This window comes from Tamandua tetradactyla, chromosome 23 (assembly GCF_023851605.1).
Source record: "Tamandua tetradactyla isolate mTamTet1 chromosome 23, mTamTet1.pri, whole genome shotgun sequence".
NCBI lineage: Eukaryota > Metazoa > Chordata > Mammalia > Pilosa > Myrmecophagidae > Tamandua > Tamandua tetradactyla.
Window position 1 is genome coordinate 22693866 of NC_135349.1, and position 24076 is coordinate 22717941.

Below are 24076 nucleotides of genomic sequence, written 5' to 3' on the forward strand. Positions count from 1 at the left end.
ATGAAGCAAGACTCTGGGTGACAGTGATTTTGGCACATTTATGGAGTCTTATGGGATTAAGAGGTATAATCATGTTTGCTGGTTGTTGTTGTTAGATATGATGGATACAGTGATGAGAGAAAGGGATGAGCTGAAGGCATCAAATTTGCAACTTAAGTGCCATTTGAATAGTGTAAACGTTTCTATATTTGCCTTGAAAGAAACAAGAAATCTCTTTGTTTTTCTGTGCTCACAGACTTGAAATCTCTGAAAACCAGACATGGAGCCTCACTGTGCAAGCAACAGATTTACAATGTAAACTAAATTCTCAACCTTGTAGGGTGTCTGCTGTTAAAGTAAGAGTTTTGATTGGAAAAGAATTGGATCCTGAATTGTGGGATGGGGATGTATGGCTTGTTGATAATGGCAATGTGGAGATGGAATCCAAGGAATTTGATAAGCCTTTGCTAGATAGACCTGTAATGGACTGGGGAAACAGCTCCCCAGCCTCCAGTCTGCCTAGAGGAGTCTGCCATCCAACTTCCACCTAATGAAATTAACCCTTCAATGCCTGCTAACTCTGTTACCACCTCCCCTGGTGAAACAGCCCTCACTTCTCTGTCTGGAGCCACTAATCCTGTTTCACCAGATGGAACTGCAATGGAATGCACTGAGTTAATTGGCTTGAAGGACACTTCTCTTTCTTTTCATGACCTACCCCCACCACCCCTTTTCTCTTCAAGAGCTATAACTAAAGTTCCTACAGTCACCAAAAGGTGAGGTACAACTGTGACCCATGAGGGGGTACACTATAGTCCAAAAGAACTGCATAAGTTCTCCAATCTATTTAAACAGAAATCAAGGTAATATGTGTGGGAATGGATATTAAGGGTGTGGGATAATGGTGGAAGGAATAGGAAGATGGATCAAGCTGAATTTATTGATATGGGTCAACTAAGCCGAGATTTTGCACTCAGTATTGTAGTTTGAGGGATTAAAAAAGGGTGTTAATGGTTTGTTTGGATGGTTGGCTGAAGCAGGGATCCAAAGACAGCTGACATTACCTGAGGTAGGAATTCCAGAATTGCCCTGGTATAATGCAGATGAGAGGATTCAGAGGCTCAGAGAGATGAGAATATTAGAGTGGATTTATCATGGAAGATCTGCTCACACACCCCAGGAATGTCCAGAGGACACATCTTTCACTGGAATATTGAGAAATAAATTTGTGAGATTAGTCCCATCATTCCCAAAGAGCTCCATAGTCGCCCTTCTCTGTAGGTCATATATCACTGTAGGAACTGCTGTCACTGAGCTGGAATCCTCAAACACAATAGGGTTGATTCGATCCCATTTTGGCAGAAGACATGTAGTGATAGGTACTCACCATAAAAAAGTGGGTGCAGTCACCATAATGGACAGCTGACTCAAAGCAGAAGCCAAAATAATCTGACTCACAGAGACTTGTGAGGCTATTGTTAGTAGACATGGAGTACCTATAAGTGAAATACATGGGCAGTCTACTAAATTCTTGTTTAAGCTGTATAAGCAGAAGAATTCTAGGTCAAGTGAACAAAAGTCTAACTTGAATTACAAAACCAGGGAGTCACGGCCCCTTAATTTCCAAAGTTGAGACAATTTACAGACCCAGAGCTCCTTGAATGAGGGGAGGGGTGGGTACCCTTGGGAAAGAACCCTTTTACACTGCCCAAAATTTATACTGTTAACCTTCCTCCCAGCCTTCCCCAAGGGGACCTAAGGCCTTTTCCCAGGGTGACTGTGCAGTGGGGAAAAGGAAATGATCAAATATTTTGGGGATTATAGGACACTGGCTCAGAAGACACTAATTCCAGGAGACCCAAAATGTCACTATGATCCACCAGTCAGAGTAGGGGCTTATGGAGGTGATGTGATTGATGAAATTTTGGCTCAGGTCCATCTCACAGTAGGGCCAGTGGGTCCCTGGACCCATTCTGTGGTCATTTCCCAAGCTCCAGAATGCATAATTGTGATTGACATACTCAGCAACTGTCAAAATCCTCACACTGGTTCTCTGACTCATGAAGTGAGGCATATTATGGTAGGAAATGTCAAGTGGAAGTCACTAGAACTGTCCCTACTTAGCAAAATATTGAATCAGAAGTAATACTATATTCCTGGAAGGATATCAGAAATTAGTGCCACTCGTAAGAACTTGAAGGATGCAGGGGTGGTGGTTGCTACTCCATTCCCATTCATGTCTCTTATTTCACCTGTGCAGAAAACATATGGGACTTGGAGGATGATAATGGATTATCATAAACTTAATCAGGTGGTGATTCTAATTGCAGCTGCTGTTCCTGATGTGGTATCATTACTTGAGCATATCAACACATCACCTGGTACCTAGTGTGCAGCTATTGATCTGGTAAATATTTTTTTTTCTCGATAGCTGTCAGTAAGGGCCACCAGAAAGAGTTTGCACTCATCTGGCAAGGTCAACAGTATACCTTCACTGTCCTGCCTCAGGGGTATATCAACGCTGCAGCCCCATATCACAATTCTGGTTAAATATCAGCAATTACCTATAGGGAGATAATTGTTTATAATTCACATATGTTTAGATTAATTGGGTCACACCAAATCAGAATCAGAGGCTATTGTGAGACCTGAAGATATTATTGGTGGGAGTTTACTTTCTTTCCCTTTGGGACTGGGTGTGTGCAAAAGGGATGTAAACAAATATGTGTGAGCAAGAGGTCATAATGCAGTGGACAGTATTATTGATATCAGTTTATCATTCCTCAGTGTGGGAGGCTCTTACATTCCAAAAGAATGACATTAAATTTGGCCATGTGTCTTATATTGGCTAATGAAATGTAAGCTCAAGAGATACATCTTTCCTTAAACTGTAGATTTGCAAGCCATAGTGGGGTCCTACCATTTCTCTTCTACCTCTGTGACAACATTGGCAATTACAAGAGAGTCCCAAGTATTGGACTTGGGATCCTGGTTGATAGGCTTGTAAAATGAACAAGACCCTGAGATTCTGAGGTTGCTACTTTATTGTAGCATCACTTCGTGAAAGTTGGCTGATGGAACTAGTATGAATATATTTATACAAGCGGTACATATTTATGAATAAAAAATTGTAATGAAGTACAAATATGGAAATTATACCCCAAGTGTATGTAAAACTCAGGACAAGTATACAAATATATATCTCAATGTTATTTCAATGACATTTTTGAAGATGATTTTCAAGTAGAAAAGAAATGTGCAAGGATACACAAGTCAACTTTGAACAAGAAGAACACTGAGAAAAGACTTGTACTACCAGCTATGTAAACTTACTGTAAATTAGTGAACACAGTATCAAACTCATAAATATATAGGGGTTTTGATATAATGAATGTCAGATTTCAAACTAGCAAGGAAATGAATAATTAACAAATAGTCATGGAGGAGTTGGCTAATATATTTGAGAGAGAGGAAAATGGAGAATATGGAAATACAAGAATACCATTGATAGGTGGGTTAGCAAAGATGCTGATGGAAGTAACGGCAACAGTCCATGGTGTTACCATGCACGTTACTACAAACATTACTCCAAAAGAAAATTTAGACTTGAAAAATTTGGATGACTGTGAGTTTTGGTACACTGACACTACAAAAGAAAGAAAGGAGGGCAAAATGAATGTTGAAAACTGTGAGACTCATCCAGTTTGTGCCTTATTATCTCATATCTTTTTGAAGAACTAATTTAGTTTATTTGGAGCCCCATTCTCCCAAGAAAGAAAAGTTTGTTCATTGTCCCACAGAACTTGTTTTATTGCTTAACCCCATCAGGATGTTCCTTTCAGGACCTAGCAGTATAATGTAGCACTACGGAGCAAAGATGCAGCTTAGGAGACCAACACTGGAGGCCAAGATGGGAAAGCTCTCTACAGTCACTATTACCTTCCCTTTGGAGCTGTGGTAGACAGGAAGGAAGGTGACCCAGACACTACAGAACACCAGCATGCTGAAGCTCAGGAGCTTGGCTTCATTGAATGCATCAGGCAGGTTCCTGTCCAGGAAAGCTAAGGTGAACCTCCCCAGGGCCAAGGAGCTCAGGAATCTGAGGACACAACAGAAGGCAGTGACAGAGGCCTTATTACAGTCAATGGTGATGCTGCCAGACTCAGAATGAGCATCTCTATAAGTGAAGCAGAGAAAAGTTCCCAACCAGCATCCACAGAGAGTCAGCTGGATTACAGGCAGGAGGGAATGACAGAATTTGGGGCCCCTGAGGCCAATCACTGCCTCATCCTTCTTCCAGGGGTTGTAGTCTTGAAGGACAGAATCACAGTGAGAGTTTTGCCAAGACCTTGGAAACAGCCACTATAAAGACAGCTCAAATGCCACTTGTCAGAGGATGTAGGCGGCCATGTTGGAATGGCCAATGAAGACCAAGGAGCAGAGAAAGCACAGGATGAGTGAGATGAGCAGGATGTAGCTCAGAGTCCAGTTATTGGCCTTGACTAGGGGAGTATCTCAGTGTTTCACAAAGCTCCGCAGGACCACAGTAGTGACTAGAGAAGCACAGAGTCATGCTGGCCAGAGCTGTCCACCAAGGGTCTCCATAAGCCAGGAAGGTCACAGCCTTCTGCAAGCAGGGATCACTCAATATTTGTGTATTGAGAGTCTGGACACTTCACATGCCAATACATATCTGTTGAGAAATGCAAGATGACCATTAAGACTTTAATGATTTATGATTCCACTTCTCTTCATAGACTATTGTGTCATGTTTGGCAAGGCCCACAGTATTAAACTAATGTTCTCTGCTAACTAAAATGTACAGGAATTATCCAGAAATCTGGATGCTTGAACTCAGTGAATATAAAAACAATAATGGCGAGCAGTAATAGGATGAAATGGGAATGCCAAGGCCTATACATCTGGGCTCTGAAGCCTAGGAGATACTCTTGTACCAGAAGGTGGTTACAGCAGAAATACCCTGGGTTCTCGAGTCAGTTTGAACAGATGCACCTTGGATCTGTATGTTCCATAATTCAGATCTTTGTTGAGCAATATAATTTCTTTGAAAATTATCCATCCTTAAAATGGGTGAAATGCATGTCCTCATATGGTTTTTATGAGAATTTATATAAATAACATAGAACAAATACATAAAAATAGACTTAGTTCAATGAACAGAAATCACCATCATTATTCTTGTCTTAAAGTTTAGTGTTTCTTTCTCAGTTTTCATCCACCTATAAGTAATTTGTCTCTTCCTTACCATATCCTTTCTCTCATCATCCTCATCTGGCTCCCTCCTCTTCAACTTCTTCCTTTTCTATCCTGTTCTCCTCTATCATGACCCTTACCATTCATTTACCTTGTTTATTTACTTTATCCTCCAGCTCTCATCATTAGACATACTCAGACTAACACTGGAATTTCTGGGCATCTTTCACCTGAAGAATGACAGATGCTCAGAAATTCCAATGTTGGTTTGATTCAGATTCCCTTAAAAGCAAAGGGTAAAGCCAATATTGAAGACTTGGAGAAGATGACAGCTTTGTGCAATGACAGCATGTCTACAAAGGATGGAGGTCTGAAGAGATATCAGAGAACCAGTTACTAGATGATGAAAATGAGTCTTTCTTTATCTTGAATGGAAAGGAGAAATTGATACCTGCTTCCTGTACTAGAACTAGTGCTGATTATGAATTTAAGCCTCTCAGCTACAGATGTACCCTTTGTTCTGTGTAAATAAATCTGGGCCATTTTTTTTTTACCTTTTACCTTTGTCATCTGTCATGGAAGATTTGTTAGTCGAAAATACTCAAAAGACATTGTGGGAGGAAAAGAGTTTAGCTTCCAGGTTCCTGTGTGCTCATGTGGCAGTCTCCTGCAACTGTCCTTGCTTTTCCAGTGTGTGGATTCTGCACTGTGGGTGGACAAATAGCTGGTCAGGTTCTATCTTCACCAAACACCTGTTTGTTGGCTTTGTAGTAGACTTCTTCCAGTGAGACACATTTCAATGAACAGCTTTTCCCAGCACCTTGGAGGGCAGAATTCTGGCAAGTTCCACCAACACAGCTCACCAATGAATCCTCAGCCACTCAGTGAATCATGGTGATGTGCCCCCAAGTGAGAACTGGATCCCAGCCATAGGTGGGGAGAGGTCTTCTCAATCATAGGGTTAGTAACTGCCCCTTGTATCTACGTCTATATTTTATTTAGAGTCCTCTTTACTTCTTACTAACAAATCTCTGATTCTTCCAAATTCTTGTAATAGTTAATAATATCTTCCATGAGATTTCCTGTTGAAATGCGTGTGTTGTTTAACTCTACAATTGGCCCCTGACTGATAACTGTTCAGGTCTGTTACTTACTCAGGACAAGGCATCTGAGGCAACATTGCTGGGCATTATGGAACAAGGACTACATGTTTTTCCCACAGAATGTGATTTGTGCCTGGTTCTGAGACTGCTGTGTCCCACTCTGACCTCTGTAGAACCTACTGTTGTAGGGCTTAGTGCATCCTCCTTATGGAGAGGGCACTCACTGACCCTGTCATCGCATGTTATTTTACTGTGTTGCAACAAAGTTTAGCTCCTTACATGACACTAACAAATTGATATGGGTTGGGGAAGATAATTGCCTCAAGGGGGGTTGTTCTCTAGGATTTTATTATTCATTTTTAGGGCCTAGTGGGATGGAGAAATTGATCACCAAACATGTTTTCCCATTGTTTTTCACGTGGGCACAGAGACTCAAAGGCAGAGCTCCAGGGAAGAAATGGTCCCCAGATCTTCTCTCTCTTTGAGGGTTTGCCAGTGGGTTGGCTAAAAGTAGTCAGGATGATCCTATAACACACATGAGGGATTTAAGGGCATTTATAATTAATATATCCATATAAATATACATTCATATATATTCACTTGTTTGCAAAACTATTGTATTATGCTCGCCCAACAGGGTTGGACATACCAGTTATTCATCTGTTATTAATTCTGTAGCAGAGTTGAAGGCAGCTGATTTCATACTAGCCCTGCCTGCTTCATACTTTATCATGGACTAAGGGCCTTGTCTGGCATTTATGGGGATGCTCCTATGAAGCTCCCTCTGATTTTTATTCTCACGCTTCTGCAGTTTCCCCTGTCTGAGTGCAGTTTAGATGATCCCAGCTGCTTTATGAAAATGAAGCCCAGTGTGTACAGGGATGGAGACTTGGTCCTTGCTGGGTTTTCCCCCCTTTATACATTTATAACAGAGTGGAAGTGGTATTATGGCTGTCCTGGCACAGATGTGTTTCTCCAAGAGTAAGTGTCTGCTTTTTTGTATTTTTTTCTGCCTGATAGTGAAGGATGATGAATGAAGTCTGGTGTCATTTGCAATGCTCAGGCAATGAGCTCTAAAATCATGGAGCCCAGCCTTTCCCTGCCATTGTCTATAATTTATTTTGGATCATCTTACTGATGTCTGTCTTTTCAAACTGGAGGTGAGAATTCATTTTTCTTTCCTTTGGCTTCTCTTCCATCTTCTTGGCCTTTTTCTACACATGACCTGAGGTCTTTCCTACATCTCTTTCCTCCCAGCAGGTCTTCTCAGCCAGACTCCACAGTCCCTGACCTCACTGTCCTACCATGACTGTTCCAGGCAATGGAGGGGTCCCCAGGAAGGGGGTAAGTGAGAGCCCTCAGACACACAGGGTGTGGGCTGAAGCTGAGCCTCAGAGGCCACAGCAACTACTCTTCTTTACAGTCTACCGGGAATATGTCAACATTTCTTCATTTGATTGGAAAAATTGCAATAACTCTATAGAGAAACCATTGGTGCCAACGGATTCCTATGACAAAAGCCTGGTTCATGGCAAAATATCTATATTTCTTTATTTGTGTCAAGAGGGCTGCAAACCTCCTGCTCCTGATAAGCAGCCCCGGATAAGATTTGCCTCATTTATTACATTCACTTCCTTCAATTTAACATAGTTTTACTTATACTCTAGAACAATGGGGTTTGGACTTTATTTCAGGGTTTTATCAAGTGGGTTTTATTTCAGCACACTTTTATTGTTGTATTGAGTTTATACATATTTACGCTCCTGGTTCTTAAGTGCTGTTGATACTCATTATTGACTTTGTTGCCAGCTTCAGGATCTGAGTGAGTTTAAGTCAGGAAATGTGTGCTCTTGAATCTCTTTGCAGGAAGAGGTTCATATTTAACTTACGAAGTTGCATAAGGTGTGTAAGATTGGAGAAAGACTCATTTTTCCAAGTCACGATGCAAAAGACTGTGATCAGCTTACATGTTCAAAAATTTAGGAGTCCCACAGGCCTTCACAGGAGGACTTATTCAGAGATGTGTGTATCTCTTGATGTCTGCACTTCAAAGACCATGTTTACTATTGAGTGAGACTTGTAAATCTTCCAATATGGTATAAAAATGATAATTTATTTAAAAATATCTCTACTCTTTAAGTTGCTATCCTTACCTATCATCATGTTGATTATATATTTCTATATTGAAAAGTAAATATCTACTTTTTATACTTATATCATGTTATATTTTACAGGCCTAGAATAATCTACCACCTATTTCAGAGCACTTTCCTGTGCAGATGTCTTTGAATGCATCTCTGATACAGATAAATTTTTAGAAGCAAAAGAGCTGATGCAAGTCTGTATACAGCTACATGCTTATGTTCATATTTCCAGTGTGCTCTCAAATGGGCAAATTTACACTCTCACTGCCACAGGGCATGAGAACAGCCATTTCTGTCACATTTTTGGCACTTCTGTTATTAATATTTGGATTGATCAATTTACCTATGAGATTTTTAGCCTTTATTTTTTCTTGACTTGCCTTTTTATACCCTTTGTCAGGGTTTTTAATAGTTGATACAACTTTTGCTTTTATAACAGCTTTTTATAAACCTAACAAAAAAATTGAACTCCAATTCTGCTGCAAATATTTTACCAGATTGATGGTTGCTATAGGAAGCTTTCCTTCTGTTTTGTTGAAGAAATGAAACAATCTGTTTTCAGATTGGTCCTATCTTTTTTGGTCATTTTCCCTTACCCTTCCTTTATTAGTCATGACACCTGCAATTTATAAGTTTATGAATATAACCTTGGTCAGCTTTATTACTTTGGCTTTTGTTTTTGAACTCTTTTGACCATCCACATTTTATTTTTTACTAAATTGTGAATAGATATATAACTTGATCACCTATTCCCAAAGAGTTAAATTTCACAATTAAATGAAAAACTTACCTCTTTCTAGTGTTTTAAATGCTAACTTATGATATGCAAGCTCCTTTTTTTATACACTGATCTGTTTCTTTATGCTTTGTAGCCCTCCATGGACTTATCTGTCCCTCCTCATTTAAAGTGAATTACTTTGAACTACTGTAACTAATTAAAAATACATAATTTTGGTATTTGGAACCCATTTTTTTTCTCTTACTATATTTTAATAATTTTCTGAATATTTTTTCTTTTGGAAAACTTAAAAAATTATTGTTGATTGTTCTTAAATTCCATTTGATCTCTACATTTTTATCAAACTTTCTTTTATATCTTTATTTAGAGCATAATATCATGTACACTTATTCATTTAAAAGTCTTGTTTGGATCTCTCAGTAAAGGTTTTTACAGGGGTCAGGGTAATTTATGTCAAAGCCATTCTTATATAGTTTATGTTTGTATCTGTATATATATGTGTGTATATATATATATATATATATAGTCTGTCTCTCTCTTTCCTGAGTTCTTTAATCCCAATTTGAAAATACTGATTTGATTTATTGTTCAATTCAAGGAGTCATTTAGGAAAATAATTTAGAGTTACAACTGTTTTATTGCTTCAGCACTTTTGAGCTTAATTAGGTGTTTTCTAGAGACTGCCTACCTTGGAAGAAAATTGTTGAACATTTTTAGAGGTGTATCTAAGAATTTCTCCATTTGAATAGTTATCCGAGATGGTTCTCTTGTAAAGCCAATTAAGCAAATTAATGGTCAAATATGTAACCAACATTTGTTTAAATACATATTTTTCCTCATAGTTTTGAACATTTGAGATAAATAAAGGAAAGAATTATGAATAAGTATACTAAATTCCTTTGTTTATTATCGATTTATTTATTGTTGATTATCTGAGACATGAGAAAGAAGTTTAGTTCTTTCAATTTAATTTTAGTATCCTCATGTTTCTAAATGTTTTATGAGTAGATACTATGATATTGATGCCCACATTTTACCAATTAACCTCCTTTGTCTCTGTTAATTTCTTACTGAAATACATAATGTCATTTGTGTGACATCCTCTTTTGGTAAAAGCTGCTATGGAATACCACCAGTAATTCTCTTATTATCTATGGCCCGTTTATATTTGCTGAATCTGAAGCTATTTGCTTTTAATGTTTTGGAAATGCAGGTCAAAAGTTTATACTCAAGTATATATAATGTGTAGCCTTTTAAATATGATACATGTCTATATTTCATGTTACTCTTTACTTTCTTTATATTTAACTTTATCTAATGGCAAATTCAATAAGCTGTCATGACTTTCCTTCTTTCTTTCCACAATCCTCTAATTTTATTCTGAACCATTTGGAAGTAAATTGCAGCTATTTCCTAAAAAAATATTTCTTAGCAAAATATATTTATGAAAAAAAACACTCACATAACCCTACTGTTATTATAAAAATCAGAATATATATGTTGATACACAATACTATTTTCCAAACTATAGCTCTTATTGAACTCTGATTCCTCAAAAATGTCATTTATTAAAACTATTTTAAAACATACATTTATAAATTCTCAATGAAACTTGGTGGAGGAAATATTCCACTTCACAGCTTATTTTGTAAAATACCCAAGAAGGAATTTTTGACAGAGCACAGAACTTGATATTTTTCTCACACAAATAATATATATGTGGGAAAATGATAGCAAAGAAATGTGAGACTTCTGTGTTAAACTGTTGGCTTACAGGATTCTGTGAAGGTCCTAATAAAATTCAACCAGGTCTTGTAAGAATCCTAAATTTAATGCTTTTTTGGTATCATATAAAGTAAATGCATCCCCAGGGACAAAAATAAGAAAGAACAACTGCAAAAACTCAAATGCGAGCACTGAACTACAAGCATTTGCAGAGGGAGAGCTTAACAGCACAGCAGAGGGAAGGCTGTGCCTCTTGAGTTTAGAGAGGGTAAGCATGGGGTATGGTCAGGGCCTGGCATCAACCTTGGTTGGTATGACCTCTGTCTTAAAGCAGAATACAACTTAAACCCTCTATTGAGAAACATACTCAACACAGGTCCTGATCCTATACAAATTAGAATCAAACAAGTATGAGCTCACAGTCTGCTAATGGTTTCCACCAACATATAAAAGTATAAGCAAAATAAATAAAACTCAATATTAAAATAAATGTTTAGATTCCTACAGGCTTTAGCTGCTGTAATTCCCAGATCCCTAATTATGAAAGAATGAAATGGAATTACAATAGTGAGCATGCAAAAAGAGGCCACGAAATATACCAACAAGATTTGACAAAATGTAAAAACATTAGAAATAAGATATAAATGTGACTATAATGCATTCTACTCAAGATTGCACAGAGTTGAAAAGAAAATTAATAAATTGGAGGATAAATAAAAGGAATTAGCCAGATTTTAGCACTGACAAAAAACTGCAATATTTAAATTTATAAATAACTGAAAAATTGATGGACAATAGCTTTTAAGTTAGAAGAAAACTATTCTAAATTAAAAAATTCAAAGTCAGATTCAAATATGGAAGCAAGAAGAGGACATATTTGAGAGGCAATATTTGAATAGCTCATGTTTGGTCATTTTCCAAACCAGATGAGAGACTACATACAGAAGTAAAAATCATACCCAAGAAGATAAAGAAAAGTAAATTAATCATTTAAATTTTTTATGAAAACCACAGAGTATGAAAGATGAAAGCCAGAACTTCTAAAGTATGTACTTGAGAGAAAAGGAACATATTTGGAGAAGAATGCTGAAAAGGAAAATTGTCCAATGAAAAATATATGTAAATAAGTAGGTGCACCTAAATAAATATGCGCACAAGTGAAAATACATGTATGTAACTAGTAAGACTTAGATGAGAGGCTTAAAATAATCACAGTTCTACTCTATTTTACCATTAAATTGCTCCTACCAGATAAGAGTTACAGACTTCTTTGGCCAGAGACTGTTATTTTCTTTTTGAATGCAATTTTGTTGAGATATATTCACTCATCATACAATCCATCCAAAGTATACAATGTCTCACAGTATCACCACATAATTGTGCATTCATCACAATCCATTTTAAAACCTTTTCATTACTCAAAAGAGAGTGAGAGAGGAGAGAAAACCCAAAAAATTCCATATCTCTTATCGCCGCCCCTCCCGTCTATTGATTTGTAGCATTGATGTGGTATATTTCTTACTGTTTGTGAAAGAATATTAAAATATTACTGTATACTAGAGTCTGTAGTTTACAAGAGGTGCTTTATCCCCAATTTATCACTCTGTTATTAATGCCTTGCAATAGTTTTGTACATTTGTTCTAGTCCATGGGAGAATTTTTTTGTTAATCACAGTCATCATCCAGTACCAGATTTCTTGAGTTTTCCTGGCCCAAGTTTGAACATCTGGCTTTCCTTCTGATGATATATATGACATGACCACTTCCCCTCTTAACCACATTACTATATAATTGAGCACTGTTAATTATACTTACGATAATGTGCTACCATCACCTCTATCCATTTCCACTCCTTTATTCAACCTAGTTAAATATTCTGTATGTCTTAAGCAACTCCCCCGTCTCTAGCTTCATTCTATCTCCTGGTAACCAGTATTCTACATTCCATGTCTATGAGTTCCCATATTATAATTAGTTCATATTGGTGTGATCATCCAATGTTTGCCCTTTTGTGTCTGACTTCACTCAACATAATGTTCTCAAGGTTCTTCCCTGTTGTTGGGAGCTTCAGGACTTCATTCCTTCTTACTGCCAAATAAATATTCCATTGTATGTATATACCACATGTGTTAGTTAGGGTTCTCTAGAGAAACAGAATCAACAGGAAACACTCACAAGTATAAAATTTATAAAAGTGTCTCACATAATAGTGGAAACACAGAGTCCAAAATCCGCAGGGCAAACTGTGAAGCCAATGATTCTGATGGAGGGTCTGGACGAACTCCACAAGAGAGGCTCGCTGGTTGAAGCAGGAAGAGAGCCTGTCTCTTCTGAATCCTCCTTATAAGGCTTCCAGTGATTAGATTACGCATCACTCATTGCAGAAGACACTCTCCTCGGCTGATTACAAATGGAATCAGCTGTGGATGCAGCTGACGTGATCATAGTTTAATTCTATGAAATGTCCTCATCACAACAGACAGGCCAGAACTTGCCCAACCAGACAAACAGGTACCACCACTTGGCCAAATTGACACATGAAGCTGACCATGACATCACATTTTATTCTTAGGTTGATGAACACTTGGATCATCTGCATTTTTTGTCAATTGTGAATAATGTCGCTAAGAACATTGGTGTGAAAAAGTTTATTGTGTCCAAGCTTTCAGTTCTTTAAAGTATATACCAAGTTGTGGGATGCTGGACTACAGAGCAACTCTATTTTCAGCTTTCAAAGCTGCCAAACTGTCTTCCACATTGGCTATACCATTTTACATTCCCACCAGCAGCAAACAAGAGTTCCTATTTTTCCAAATCTTCTCCTACACTTGTAGTTTCCTGTTTGTTTAATAGTGGCATTCCTAATAGATATGAAATGATTTATCATTGTGGTTTTGATTTGCATTTCCCAAATAGCTAGTGAAAATGAGCATCTTTTCTTGCTCTTTTTAACCATTTGTATTTCCTCTTTGGAAAGAATATCTGTTCATATCTTTGGCCTACTTTTTTAACTTTTTTATTGTAGGGTATAACATATATACAAAGCAAAGAAATTAAAAAAGCAATAGTTTTCAAAGCACTCTTCAAAAAGTAGTTACAGAACAGATCCCAGGGTTGGTCATGGGCTACCATATGATCCTCTCAAATTTTTCCTTCTAGCTGCTCCAAAATATAGGAGGCTAGAAGGCCTAAATATTTTTTAATCACCACAATCAACTTTTTGTGTGAAAAATAACATATATACAAAAAAGTAATAAATACCAAAGCAAACACCACAGTTAGTTGTAGAACGTATTTCAGAGTTTAACACAAGTTATAATCCCACAATTTTAGTTTCTTGCTTCTAGTTCTCTAAGATATTGGAGACTAAGAGAGATAACAATTTAACAATTCAGCAATCATATTCATTTGTTAAATACAATCTTCTCTATAACTCCACCATTTTTTTTGAATTTTCTATCCCTCTCTTTAGGAGTAGTTGGGCTATGGCCATTCTAAGTTTTTCATGTTGGAAGAGTCTGTTGATAATATGGGGTAGAGTGATGGAACTATCTGATGTTCTGGAGAGTCAGGGCCTCTCTAAGTTTCAGGGCTTCTCTGGTCCAGGGACCCATCTGCACGGTGTAGATTTCTGGAAAGTTACACCAGTGCATGGAACCCTTGTGGAATCTTATATATTATCCTAGGTGTTCTTTAGGATTTGCTAGAATGGTCCTGGTTGGGGTTTGGCAGTATGATAAGTAGTAATGTCTAACTGAGGCTTGCATAAGAGCAACCTCCAGAGTAGCCTCTTGACTCTATCTGAACTCCCTCTGCCACGGATACTTTATTAGTTATACTTCTTTTCCCCTTTTTGGTCAGGATGGAATTGTTGATCCCACGGTGCCAGGGCTGGATTCATCCCTGGGAGTCATCTCCCACATCACCAGGGAGACTTTTCACCCCTGGATGTCATATCCCACCTAGGAGGTAGGACAATGATTTCACTTTCAGAGTTGGGCTTAGAGAGAGTGAGGCCACATCTGAGCAACAAAAGAGGTCCTCCAGAAGTAACTCTCTTTTTCTTTTACATGGGCAGGCACTGGGAATCAAATCCAGGTCTCTGGCATGGCAGGTGAGAACTCTGCCTGCTGAGCAATTGTGGCCCACCCCAGAAGTAACTCTTAAGCATAACTACAGGTAGGCTAAGCTTCTTGGCCCATTTCTAAGTGCAATTTTATTGAAATATAGTCACACACCATATAATCCATTCCAAGTATACCATCAATGGCTCTCAGTATCATCATGTAGTTGTGAATTCATCACCATAATAATTTTTTTTTCATGGGGAGGCCTCAGGAATCGAACCTGGGTATCCAGCATGCAGGTGAGAACTCGGCCTGCTGAGACACCTTGGCCCACACCATAATAAATTTTATAACATTTTAATTACTCCAAAATGGAAGTAAAAAGAAAAAAGAAAACCCAAAACGTCCCATACCCCTTATGGACCCATTATTATTATTGTTTTCATCTGTAGTTTATTATTCATCTACCCAAATACTGGATAAGGGGAGTGTCAGTTCAAGGTTTCTACAACCACATGGTCACATGATAAAAGTTATATAGTTATACAATCATTATCAAAGATCAAGGCAACTGGAGTACAGTTCCACAATATCAGGTATTTCCTTCTGGCCATTCTAGTACACTAGAAGGTTAAAAAAGAAATATCTGTATAGGGGGTCAGTAATCGTAATCATTAATTAAATCCTAATTTCTCAGTTGCACCTCCTCCCTCTCATTTGATCATATTCTCAATCTTCAGGGATATCTGGTCAATGACCATTTTAACGACTTTGGCTAGAAAGGACTGTCAACCTTATGAGGTTGATCCTCTTGAAGAGACCGGTACCTTTAGGTTTAAGGGCTTAAGAGGCATAGGAACAATCTGAAGGACTTAAGTTTCTGAAAAAATAAACTTACTAAGAAAAAAGTTTATAAAGTTTTATATAGAACCCAGACTATTCTATAGGTTTCAAGAATGTTGTTGGTTGGGGCTTGGCATATTGCAGCAATTTGCAATATCTGGCTGAAGTTTGCATAAGAGCAACCTCCAAAATGACCTCTCAACTCTATTTAAGATGTCTGAGCTACTGAAACTTCATTTCATTTCATCTTTTGTTCAAGAAAACATTCTCAACCCTGCTTTGTCAGAGCCAGGCTCATCCCTGGAAGTCATGTCCCATGCTGCCAGGGAGATTTACACCCCTGAGAGGCATGTCGCATGTAGAGGGGAGTGTAGTGACTTTATTGGCAGAGCTGGCTTGGAGAGAGATTTGGCCTATTTTTAAAAATGGGTTGTCTTTTTTGTTGTTGTCGTTGAGTTGTAGGATTTCATTGTATAATCTGGATATTAAACTGTTATCAGATATGTGGTTTCCAAACATTTTCTCTTTTTGAGTCAGAAACCTTTTCACCTTTTGACAAAATACTTTGTGCAGAGAAGTGTTCAATTTTGAGAAGGCCCCATTTATGCATTTTTTTTTATTGCTTGTGCTTTGGGTGTAAGGCCTAGGAAACTATAACCTTTCATTAGATATTGAAGGTATTGCCCTACATTTTCTTCTAGTAGTTTTATGGTACTGTTTCATATTTAGGTCATTGATACATTTTGAATTAATTTTGGTAAAGGGAGTAAAATAGGGGCCCTCTTTCATTCTTTTGGATATTAATATCCAGTTCTTCTGGCATCATTTATTGAACAAACTGTTCTGTCCCAGTTGTGTGGACTTGAGAACATTATAAAAAAAATCAGTTGACCATAGATCCGAGGGCCTATTTCTGAAATCTCAATTCAATCCCACTGATCAATGTGAGATACTTACATTTTAAATTTACTGATGATGAAGTTTGAGAAGCCACATCCCCTTAATCTCTTATATATCTCTGAGGCACAACTCAGCATCATCACATGCATCTCTCTCTTTGTGCTTCTCTCAATGACTCATGTGTTTTTCTCCTAAATGTTCCATCCATGAGAACTGTGGAACTCTGTTCCTTTATCTTAATTTTTAGATTTGCAGATCCCTGAGTCTCTGAGCCAGGTAGTAGCTAAGGCATCTGATGGATAGCCTTTGGCTGGACTCTGTCTCATCCTATCCCTGCCCTTTCTCTCTGCCTGCCCCTGCCACTTCTCATAACGTCTTGTATGTAGCCATGAATTATCATGGTTATTGACAGTAAGAGGAATGTATCCTACTATTCCTGAAACCTGACACCTCGTATATAATCTGAGCCACTCTGAAGTACAGTGAGTGTAAAAAAGAATATACATGTATGAGTTTCAGGATTGAAATAATTTAAACCTAACTGAAAAATCTGCCACTTTATTAATCACAACCTATTATGGGTTCTGACATTCCCCTACGGAACACTTAGCACTAAATTTTGGGCATCTGGATAAAAGACTTTATTAATTATATTAGTACCAAATGCTGAGGGCGAGAGCAGTGACAGCTATTGATGCACACAGAATAAGTTGTCTGGGCACCCATCTCCTACCAAGGTACACACTGAAGTCTTGATTAGGGATAATGTCAAAGGACGGGATTTGAGACATTTCCTTACGCATCTTTCCATCCTCCCTGCAGATTTTTCTCCAAACATTACCAGTATGTTTTGGCCTTTGTTTTTGCTATTGAGACCATCAGCAAGGACCCGCATTGTTACCCAACATGTGTCTGGGATATGATCTCTACAATGTCTTGCCCAGTGAATGAAGGACATTGGAGAATTGCCTGATATGGCTGTCTGCCCTTGGGAAGACCATCCATAATTATTCATGTGAAAGAGGGAGGAAGTCTGTCGCAGTCGTTACAGGAACCACTTGGTCAATTTCTGCTCAAATGGGGACACTGCTGGAACTCTATACATTTCCACAGGTGAGGACAGCTATGGAAAGAAAACAGATAAATGCTTGACTTCCCTAAAGCCATTTTCAGGTGACCAAGATGTGAATGGGAAAACTGTGTTTATTCAACCCAGGAGTAAAACAAATATAGAAATGTGTGTGTGTGCATGTGCGCATGTGAGTGTGTGTTTAGTAGAGAATGCAGAGAAACCATGGGAAGGGAGCACAAATACATAAAGAACCTCATGGGAGGTAATATATAGGAGTTTGTGGAAACTATGCATCTGAACAAAGGTCTCAGAATGAAAGTAACTATCTCAGGGAACTCTCAGAGGGAAATAGTGCAGTGATACTGAAATGAACAAATCTTAAATCTTAAATTCTATACTTTATTAAATATCCATTGGGGTTAGTTAAGTTTTCTGACTGGAATTCACTGCAATATTCTTTCTCAAATTACATCCATTGAACTCAGATGTGATGATCTCTTTCTTTCATTGTTTAGCTTACTTATGGTTCCTATGGAACCTCTTCTGAATGAAAATAGCCCATTTCCATCACTTTATCACATGGCACCCAAATAACACCATTGGCATGGTGTTATTAATGCTGCATTTCCACTGGACGTGGGTTGGGTTGGTTGTCTCAGAAGATATGAAAGGTACTCAATTTGTGTCAGAACTGAGAGGAGAGATGGACAGTAATGGTGTCTGTGTGGCATTTGTGGAAATGATCTCTGCCACTGAGAGAAACTATTATACACTGGACTGGAATTACCTCCTCAGAGTCCAAGATTCATCAGCAAGTGTTGTCATCATTTATGGTGACACAGATTCACTTCTAGGTCTGAACTTTGATAGATGGAATTGTGTTGTTACATGGAAAGTCTGGATCACCACATCACAATGGGATTTCACCACCCATGACAGATTGACCATTCTTGACACATTCCATGTGACACTATTATTTTCTCACCACCACAGTGAGATCCCTGGTTTCAAACACTTTCTCCAGACAGCAAATCCTTCCAAATACCCAGAAGACTTTCATCTCAGCAAATTATGGTTTATACATTTTGGTTGTTCAGTTTCTGAATCTGACTGTGATAAACTGGAGGCCTGTGTACCAAATACCTCCTTGGAATCTCTGCCTTTGCACCAGTTTGACACAACCATTTCTGAATAGAGTTACTATGTCTAATGTTGTGTATGCTCTGTCCCAGTCACTGCATGAAATGCTGCTTCAATCAGTGGAAAGGCAACCCATAGAATAAGAAATAGACTTAAGCTTCAACCTTGGTAGGTAGGATTTTAGAATAGTCTGGCTTAATTGAGCCAATACATATGTTGAACTTATTCATGTGAATATTCATAAATGCAATTTAGTTGCTCAACAAGACCTCAAGCCAGATAGTGTACTTTGGTTGCCTATTCCAGAGATTGAAAAGCTCCTGTGAATTTTCACAGATGAAGATGGGACTTCAACCCATCTAGTTTGGTCTCAACCTGTTTATGTAGAAATGGTTATCAGGAAGAAGATGCAAATGCCAGAAATGAAATATAGTCAGCTTTGAATCTAAAGCAAGACTTCGTGTAACAAAGGTCCCTCAATATCTTTCCAACCTGAAGTATATCTGGATGTAGCACACGGTGTCATTAAGGGAATGGGAGCACATCTTAGTGTCTACACAGTGCTAGTTGTTATGGTGGAGAGTTTAAAGAATGTCACATTTACTTCTGCAACAGTTTAGGCAATAGATATTGTTACATTCAATTTTTAGTTGAGACTGAAATTCTAAATGTTTCAAGTGTTTGTGACTGGAGTGAATGTAAGCAACATTTGTCTGAATCCTTACGTAGAAAAATACTTTGATCTTCCTGTCCTTATGCCTTCATTCAAGGATGTATAGTAATATCATTTGGAGTTCAATCTGAGCTTCATGTGCATAATTTTTTGATATTACCAAGAACTTGAATTAAAGTGATTAGAGATGTTTACAATGTCATATATCCAACAAGTTCTAATGATGTGAATTCAATTCAGGTGTTCTCCAACTCTAGCTCTCTTTGTTCACATAACTATGCATCTTTTGTAGCTCCACTTCATTCTGAAGAATGTCCATTTTAACAACAATGCTGGTGAGGAGATATCTTTGCATGACAAGAGAATCTCTGAGGCCAAGTATGATATTCTCAACTACGTGAGTTTTCCTCATGGAATTGGATTACAGGTGAAACATTTTGGAGAATGAGAGATTCGGGGAGAGCAGAAAATGCTGCAGGACCATGAAGCAGAAAGTCCATGAGCCAAGGAAAATGCCTCCCGGGGAGCTTCATGAAACCGGAAGCCAGGAAAGAAAGCTAACAGATAATGCCATGTTCACCAGGTGCCCTTCTAGCTGAGAGAGAAGCCCTGACTGTGTTCACCATGTGCCTTCTCACTTGAGAGAGAAATCCTGAAATTCATCGGCCTTCTTGAACCAAGGTATCTTTCCCTGGATGGATGCCTTAGATTCGACATTTCTATAGACTTGTTTTAATTGGGACATTTTCTCGGCCTTAGAACTGTAAACTAGCAACTTATTAAATTCCCCTTCTTAAAAGCCATTCTGTTTCTGGTATTTTGCATTCCAGCAGCTAGCCAAACTAGAACAGATTTTGGTCTCGGAGAGTGGGGTGCTGTGGTGGTTTGCAGATACCAAATGTATGAGCCAAAGGTTAATAGAAAATCTGTGGAATTCATTGGGAGTGACTGGCTTCAGAGTGGCCTTGGCAGTAAACTGTGGAAACTATTATCTGCTTACTTGGAGGACAGTCTGAGAGGGACAGAATGTTTGTTTTTTCTTAAGCCCCAAGGTCTTTTTAGCTATCTCTTGTATGTAGGGAGTAATTTACTAAAGAGCAGGCTTGGTCAGCAAAAGAGCTGTGAGAAAGGATATAAAATAAAGCAGCTGAAGCTCTTCGGGGCTGCAGTTATCTTGTCTGTTTTGTACGTCTTGTGTGTTTCATTTCGCAGGGTTGCTGAAAGATTGCAACAAGTGGCGCCCAATGTGGGGCAAGAAAAGAAACCGTTTTTTGCCAGTATAATGATATCCAGAAGAAAATCAGTATTTTTTATGCAGATGACAACATGACCAAACATGCTGGAACAACTTTTTAAATGGATAAGGGGAAGAATCTGGAGGAGTTGTGAGGAGCTTGATAGAGAAGGCCTAGAATGCTCTGAAGAGACTATTGGTAGAAATGTGGACTCTAAAGACACTTCTGATAAAGCCTTAGAAGGAAATGAGGCGTGTGTTATTATGGACTGGAAGAAAGACGAACCTTATTTTAAAATGGCAGATAATCTGGCAAAATTGGCTAGTGGCTTTGCCTGGAAGGCAGATTTTAAAAACCATGAACTTGGATATTTAGCAGAAGAGATCTCCAGATCAAATGTTGAAAGTGCAGCCTGGTTTCTCTTCACAGCTTATAGTGAAATGCAACAGGAGAGATGGAAGCTGAAAACTAAACTCTTGAGTACAAAGAAACCATCCTCAAGGGAATTTGCCAATACTTTTTGATTATCTGCTTAATATATTCTAGGATGTATCCAGGCATTACATTAAGCTACACAGGATTAAAGGTTCTCATTTTTATTCTGGGTTCCCTGTGTTTTGATTATTCAAATGAGCTTTTTTAGACAGGTTGAGTGTGATTATGTGCTGTAGAAAATTTAGATTCCAGACAAAATAAACCTTTCTTCTGTTGGTCTCAAAGAGTAGGTGCAGTTCTAAAATACAGACAATGTCTATATTCTGTGTTCTAAATTACTTTAGTCCTGACCTGACTGACTTCATTCTTATCTCTAAATACCAGGCTATAAATATACAAAAAACCCTATCAAAATCCAGAAATAATAATCACCATTCCAGACTAAATGTGTCTGCTTTAAGAGCTTACAATTTCAGCCCCTGTTTTCTTATTAACATTTTCTAAAGGAGACTGTACAATAATTGTTCTTTCATTTCTGGCTTATTTTACCTTACCAAATGTCCCACATGTTCATTCATATCATTGCAAGCCTCACTACTTTGGTCCTTTTTGTAGAAGCACAATATTTGATCATAAATATACACCATCATTCACCAATCTACTTCTCAGTCAGTGCATCCTTCAGCCACCTGCATTCATCAGCCATCATGTATAGTGCCCAAAGTCCACAGTCCATCAACACTCAATTTTAGATCATTTCATTGTTCCCAAGAGAAAGATAGACAATAAACACACCTTCACCAAATAGGAAATCTAAACCTCCCCTTAACTCTTATTCCTCCCCCCCATTATTTACCCCTGGTATTGCTGTGGTACTGCTGTTTTCCTGTTAAACATAGCCCTTAGTATGCAATAGCTGTTCCCCCCTTACTCTTGACTTAAACACTCTTTGTACACCAATCACACCTTTGAAGTAGTTCTTGCAAGAACTAATTTATACATGTAGACCTATACAACCCCTTTCAATCATGTTCACTTTCAATATGGTAATATTACTTATAGACCCACTAGAGAACCGCCTTCAATTATATCTATACCCTAACATTTGAGTTTAACCTCATTAGTTAACTGTTCACCCATCTTTAGCTCCTATCTCTGACTCTTTATATTCTGTATTGTAAGCCTCCCACTTTACCTTTACCATGGTCATAAAAGTGGAATCATTAAGTACCTATCATTTTTTGCTTGGTTTATTTCACTCCGCATTATGTCCTCAAGGCTCATTCATCTTGTTACATGCTTCAGGTCATCATTTTGTCTTTCTGTTGCATAATATTCCATCATATGTATATATCACATTTTGTTAATCCACTCATCTGTTGACTGGCATTTGGATTGTTTTCATCTCTTGGCAATTGTCAATAATGCTGCTATGAGCAGTGGTGCACAAATGTCTTTTTGCATCATTGCTTTCAGCTGTTATGGGTGTATAGCAAGTAGAGCTATTGCTGGGTCTTAGGGCAACTTACAAAACTGACCTCATAGACTCACCAATCACATAAATACTAAAACAGAAATCCTTAAAAAAACACCAGAAGCTACCAAACACTGTCTAAAACGTATACTCACTCACTGATCCCCAAATATTCACAATCTTGATATAAGGACTGTTAAACAAACAGTCTTCTGTTATTGTTTCTTCTATTATTGTCTCTCACAGGCCACGCAATCAATGGCCCCTATAGATCACTCAATAACTGGCATCTACAGACCCTACAAAGAGTGCAAAGTTTCCAATCACTGACTACTAGATCACCCCTATCAAAGACCATTAAGGCCCCACATCAGGGACCTCAGTGGTCCCTCAATGAGCTCTTAGTATTTTCATGGGATCACTTTTACTGACCACAAATCAGTGCTTTTAGAGAGCCACAATCCTTAACCACACAAACAGCCAACACCCTGTGGGGTCACTGACTAGGCACCAATGGGATGGTACAATTTTTGTGTGTCAGTGATTCCAGATATCAATAATCCCTAACCATTTAGACAACCAAAGCCACAGGCCTCCAAAACACTGATGGTAACATAACTATAGTCCATTAGGATCTTCAGAGAACCCAGAGATCCTTAATGGCCCCAATACTTCCAAAGTAATTTCACAAGTTATGAAGCACCAACACCCACTGACATTCCAATCCTTGAATCTCTCAACTCACAGAAACTCCATTTCCTGAGTATAACAAAGTCCCAATCATAGATATGCCATATCTTCAACCTTTCAAAAGACTATCATATCATTGACACCCAACATCCCCACAAACTTTATTACTTTGTTACAAATGCATCAAAGATCCCTCCATAATTAACATACTCAGTGAACCCCACAGACTTTCCTGTGGTTTCTCTTCCCTACTCGTTGATCTCCATACACACACATACCTGATAAAGAATTTCAGGATCCATACACCACACACTCCCTGCGCTTGTGGGAAACTTATGTACCCCCAGAAAAGCAATGTTCTTCTAATCCATTCTTGTGGGTGCAGATATATTGTGGATTGTACTTTTTGATTAGGTTGTTTCCATGGAGATGTTACCCACCCGATTCAAGGTGGATTCCTTTGTGAGATTATAAAAAGATAGTAAAAGCCAAGAAATGCCAGAGAGGTTTAGAGAGAGAAAAGAAACCTCTGGAGACCTTTTGGAGAGAGCCAATACAGAGACTAGGGAGAGGGAGCAATGCCCTGGAGATGATAAGAGCAGGCCTGCATGACAGGGAGAGGTCAGAGAGGTGTCAGTGGAGG

The 24076-nt window shown here is 38.3% G+C and overlaps 2 long non-coding RNA genes across 6 annotated transcripts in view; both read left to right on the forward strand.

Moving 5' to 3' along the window:
• Window positions 1–7414, forward strand: part of LOC143667190 (uncharacterized) — a 150504-nt gene extending 143090 nt beyond the window's left edge. For all 5 annotated transcript variants that reach the window (XR_013167940.1, XR_013167941.1, XR_013167943.1 and 2 more), the window contains one exon: window positions 7317–7414. This is a non-coding gene — a long non-coding RNA (uncharacterized LOC143667190). The remainder of the gene's footprint in view (window positions 1–7316) is intronic.
• Window positions 7415–7555: 141 nt separating this feature from the next.
• Window positions 7556–17791, forward strand: LOC143667191 (uncharacterized). The gene is made up of 3 exons (XR_013167945.1): window positions 7556–7640; window positions 14983–15083; window positions 17537–17791. It is a non-coding gene; the product is annotated as an uncharacterized LOC143667191 (long non-coding RNA).
• The last annotated feature ends 6285 nt before the right edge of the window (window positions 17792–24076 follow it).